The following is a 5,247-nucleotide window of genomic DNA, read 5'->3' as shown; positions in this document are numbered from 1 at the left end:
GAAGGTGGGTGGTTGGGTTAGGGCAGAGCTTTATGGGTAAGGTGAAGGTGGTTGGGGGGTGGGGGTTGGGTCAGATGAAGGTGGGGGATTGGGTTAGGGCGGAGCTTTATGGGTAAGGTGAAGGCGGTTTGGGGGGGGGTTGGGTTAGGGTGGGGTTTTAGGGGTAAGGTGAAGGTGGTGGCGATTGGGTTAGGGTGGGGTTTTAGGGGTAAGGTGAAGGTGGTTGGGGCGGATTGGGTTAGGGCGGAGTTTTGGGGGTAAGGTAAGGGTGGTTGAGGGGGGTTGGGTTAGGGTGAATTTTTGGGGGTTAGGTGTCGGGTTTTAAAGTTATGGTGATGTGCTAAGGCTAGTTTGTAGGTTTAGCTTGAAGCCCAACTTCAGGCATTATTTTATTAATGATAAACTGGGCACCCAGGCTGTCTAAAAAATAATAAAAACAGCTTGGCCTGCAATACTCATGTACACGCTAGAGCTATCCCCCCGCAGTATCCTGCAGATAACCATTGGTTACATTTATATAGTAATTCCCTCCAGCGTTCTCCATTATTGTTACATTGTATCTCTTGTTACTAAGATGTGTGCACTTCCTCTGCTTCTCGGCTCCGCCTAGAGGAGCCAGGAAGCCACCCAGCCGATCAAATACTGTTTTCCCCCCTCACTGCATTTTGCTACTTGCCTATAATAGAACGTCCGATCAGAAGAGAAAATAGAGAACATTTGTTTTGCCCAATACACACAGATGGCAAATTCACCGGATGATTGGCTATGAAATCTTCTATTTATAAATGGACCCTTTAGGGTGAGGTTTTGGGTTTAGTGTTGGGTGAGGTTTCGGGTTTAGCGTTGGGTGAGGTTTCGGGTTTAGGCTTGGGTGAGGTTTCGGGTTTAGCATTGGGTGAGGTTTCGGGTTTAGGCTTGGGTGAGGTTTCGGGTTTAGCATTGGGTGAGGTTTCGGGTTTAGCGTTGGGTTACGTTTCAGGTTTAGTGTTGGGTTACGTTTCGGGTTTAGCGTTGGGTCAGGTTTCGGGTTTAGTGTTGGGTTACATTTCGGGTTTAGCGTTGGGTCAGGTTTCGGGTTTAGCATTGGGTGAGGTTTCGGGTTTAGTGTTGGGTGAGGTTTCGGGTTGGGTGAGGTTTCGGGTTTAGCGTTGGGTGAGGTTTCCGGTTTAGCGTTGGGTTACGTTTCGGGTTTAGTGTTGGGTTACGTTTCGGGTTAAGGGTTGGGGGAGGTTTCGGGTTTAGTGTTGGGTTACATTTCGGTTTTGGGTTTAGCGTTGGGTGAGGTTTCGGGTTTAGCGTTGGGTGAGGTTTTCGGGGTTTAGCGTTGGGTGAGGTTTTCGGGTTTAGCGTTGGGTGAGGTTTCGGGTTTAGTGTTGGGTGAGGTTTCGGGTTTAGCGTTGGGTGAGGTTTCGGGTTTAGCGTTGGGTGAGGTTTCGGGTTTAGCGTTGGGTGAGGTTTCGGGTTTAGCGTTGGGTGAGGTTTCGGGTTTAGCGTTGGGTGAGATTTCGGGTTTAGTGTTGGGTGAGGTTTCGGGTTTATCATGTTGGGTGAGGTTTCGGGTTTAGCGCTGGGTGAGGTTTCGGGTTTAGGGTTGGGTTTGGTTTCAGTGTTGGGATAAAGTATGTAAAGCCAAGCTAGTCTAGGAGGGGACATCCTCTTGCTTTGGAGAGTTCTCGGGTTTAGTGTTGGGTTACATTTCAGGTTTAGCGTTGGGTTACGTTTTGGGTTTAGTGTTGGGTTACGTTTCGGGTTAAGGGTTGGGTGAGGTTTCGGGTTTAGTGTTGGGTTACATTTCAGGTTTAGCGTTGGGTTACGTTTTGGGTTTAGTGTTGGGTTACGTTTCGGGTTAAGGGTTGGGTGAGGTTTCGGGTTTAGTGTTGGGTTACATTTCGGGTTTAGCGTTGGGTGAGGTTTCGGGTTTAGCGTTGGGTGAGGTTTCGGGTTTAGCGTTGGGTGAGGTTTCGGGTTTATCGTGTTGGGTGAGGTTTCGGGTTTATCGTGTTGGGTGAGGTTTCGGGTTTATCGTGTTGGGTGAGGTTTCGGGTTTAGCGCTGGGTGAGGTTTCGGGTTTAGGGTTGGGTTTGGTTTCAGTGTTGGGATAAAGTATGTAAAGCCAAGCTAGTCTAGGAGGGGACATCCTCTTGCTTTGGAGAGTTCTCGGGTTTAGTGTTGGGTTACATTTCAGGTTTAGCGTTGGGTTACGTTTTGGGTTTAGTGTTGGGTTACGTTTTGGGTTAAGGGTTGGGTGAGGTTTCGGGTTTAGTGTTGGGTTACATTTCAGGTTTAGTGTTGGGTTACGTTTTGGGTTTAGTGTTGGGTTACGTTTCGGGTTAAGGGTTGGGTGAGATTTCGGGTTTAGTGTTGGGTTACATTTCGGCTTTAGCGTTGGGTGAGGTTTCGGGTTTAGCGTTGGGTGAGGTTTCGGGTTTAGCGCTGGGTGAGGTTTCGGGTTTAGCGCTGGGTGAGGTTTCGGGTTTAGCGCTGGGTGAGGTTTCGGGTTTAGCGTTGGGTTTGGTTTCAGTGTTGGGATAAAGTATGTAAAGCCAAGCTAGTCTAGGAGGGGACATCTTCTTGATTTGGAGAGTTCTCGGGTTTAGTGTTGGGTTACATTTCAGGTTTAGCGTTGGGTTACGTTTTGGGTTTAGTGTTGGGTTACGTTTCGGGTTAAGGGTTGGGTGAGGTTTCGGGTTTAGTGTTGGGTTACATTTCAGGTTTAGCGTTGGGTTACGTTTTGGGTTTAGTGTTGGGTTACGTTTCGGGTTAAGGGTTGGGTGAGGTTTCGGGTTTAGTGTTGGGTTACATTTCGGCTTTAGAGTTGGGTCAGGTTTCGGGTTTAGCGTTGGGTGAGGTTTCGGGTTTAGCGTTGGGTGAGGTTTCGGGTTTAGCGCTGGGTGAGGTTTCGGGTTTAGCGCTGGGTGAGGTTTTGGGTTTAGCGCTGGGTGAGGTTTCGGGTTTAGCGCTGGGTGAGGTTTCAGTGTTGGGATAAAGTATGTAAAGCCAAGCTAGTCTAGGAGGGGACATCCTCTTGCTTTGGAGAGATCTCCTCCTACTTCCTGGCTGTATTGCTGGGTCAGGAAGTGAGGGGAAGTCTCCCCCAAACTAAGCCGCTGTGCTGTGGGAGTGGGAGATAGAGAGCGCCCTGCGCATGCACAGCGTTTAGAATGAAGAGGAATGCTGGAGGACGAGCGCCAACTGTTGGAACACCATATCAAGGATGGATGAAATTTATCAAAAATATAAATGGAAGCACCACTCTACTGCTGAAATGACTTTATTCCAGAAGATGTCAGGGGGGACAATCCAAAATATTTCCAACACATTTCAGGGTGCAAACACGCCCCCCTTCATCAGGGCTTGACTGAAGACAATGGCCTGGATTCAAGAAGCAATTGCGCCTGTGTAACCATAGGTAACACAGCGCAATTGCTTACTTGCCCCGGCGTAACGAATGCTCCTGATTCAGGAACCTCGTTACGTCGACTGCAGCCTAAGATCTACCCGGCATAAGGCTCTTATGCCCGCATATCTTAGGCTGCATTCTTGCGTTGGCCGCTAGGGGGCGCTCCCATTGTGCTCAGCGTATAGTATGCAAATTGCATACTAACGCCGATTCACAACGTTGCGCGAGCCCTGCGTACGCAATTTACGTCGTTTCCGTACACTGGTTTTTGCGTAAGACTGCCCCTGCTATTAGCAGGCGCAGCCAATGTTACGTATACCCGTCGTTCCCGCGTCGCGAAATTAGAAATTTACGTACTTTGCGTAAGTGATTCGTGAATGGCGCTGGACGTTCACTTTGAAGCAAATGACGTCATTTGCCGCAATGCACGTTGGGAAAGTTTCCCGACGGAGCATGCGCTCTACGATCGGGCGGGAACGCGCCTAATTTAAATGATTCCCGCCCCCTACGGGATCATTTAAATTGCGCGCGCTTACGCCAGCGCGCCGCGCAATTTACAGAGCTTCTGCTCTGTGAATCGAGGGCAGTGCAAAAAAATTGCGGGGGCGCAGGGCAAAAACGTTGCCCTGCGCCTCCGTAAAAAAAGCGCAATTGTTACTGAATCCGGGCCAATGTGAATGGACGAGAAGTGACCTTCCAGTGTGATCACAAGCTCAGGTCTTGTCAGCAGCTGGGTTGGCAAGCCCTGATGAAGGGGGTGTTTTAGGCCGCCGAAACGCGTTGGGTAGTCTTTGGATTGTTCCCGGTGACTTCTACCGGAATAAAGTCGTATCTGGGCCTCCTAGCAGTGGTGAGGAGCCTCAATTTCCATTCCTGACACCGATTTAGGAATTCTTTTTTCCTCTCATTGAAGGAAGTTGTCTCGCAGGGAATTCACTTCTTGTATATACACAACGCCGCGCATGTCCAGTGTTATTTTACGCATTTTGAGAAGCACTACTGGTCACATATTGTGTGCGATTGTTACATTGTGTGTTTTATTAAACCTTATTCCAAAAAGGCCCTTTGTGTGGTTTTATTTTTCTTCCACAAAACTTTTATCAACTTCACCATTTATATCAAGGATGGTCAAGACACAGGAATAGAGAAGGATAGTGTTGGGATTACAGGGAGGGTTAGTGTTGGGGTTACATGGAGGGTTAGTGTTGGGGTTACAGGGAGGGTTAGTGTTGGGATTACAGGGAAGGTTAGTGTTGGGATTACAGGGAGGGTCAGTGTTGGGATTACAGGGAGGGGTTGTGTTGGGATTACAGGGAAGGTTAGTGTTGGGGTTACAGGGAAGGTTAGTGTTGGGGTTACAGGGAGGGTTAGTGTTGGGATTACAGGGAGGGTTAGTGTTGGGATTACAGGGAAGGTTAGTGTTGGGGTTACAGGGAGGGTTAGTGTTGGGATTACAGGGAGGGTTAGTGTTGGGATTACAGGGAGGGTTAGTGTTAGGGTTACAGGGAGGGTTAGTGTTGGGGTTACAGGGAGGGTTAGTGTTAGGGTTACAGGGAGGGTTAGTGTTGGGGTTACAGGGAGGGTTAGAGTTGGGGTTACAGGGAGGGTTAATGTTGGGGTTACAGGGAGGGTTAGTGTTGGGGTTACAGGGAGGGTTAGTGTTGGGGTTACAGGGAGGGTTAGTGTTGGGGTTACAGGGAGGGTTAGTGTTGGGATTACAGGGAGGGTTAGTGTTGGTTACAGGGAGGGTTAGTGTTGGGGTTACAGGGAGGGTTAGTGTTGGGGTTACAGGGAAGGTTAGTGTTGGGGTTACAGGGAGGGTTAGTGTTGGGATTACAGGGAGGGTT

General features: G+C 49.2%; 1 long non-coding RNA gene across 1 annotated transcript; it reads left to right on the top strand.

Annotated features, from left to right (window-relative positions):
• Positions 1-2,030: 2,030 nt before the first annotated feature.
• On the top strand, positions 2,031-3,364 carry LOC120939742. The gene is made up of 3 exons (XR_005749365.1): positions 2,031-2,060; positions 2,395-2,490; positions 2,825-3,364. It is a non-coding gene; the product is annotated as an uncharacterized LOC120939742 (long non-coding RNA).
• The last annotated feature ends 1,883 nt before the right edge of the window (positions 3,365-5,247 follow it).

Source organism: Rana temporaria, chromosome 5, assembly GCF_905171775.1.
Source record: "Rana temporaria chromosome 5, aRanTem1.1, whole genome shotgun sequence".
Lineage (NCBI taxonomy): Eukaryota > Metazoa > Chordata > Amphibia > Anura > Ranidae > Rana > Rana temporaria.
Note: the sequence above shows the minus strand (reverse complement) of the source record. Positions and strands in the feature narration are given on the sequence as shown.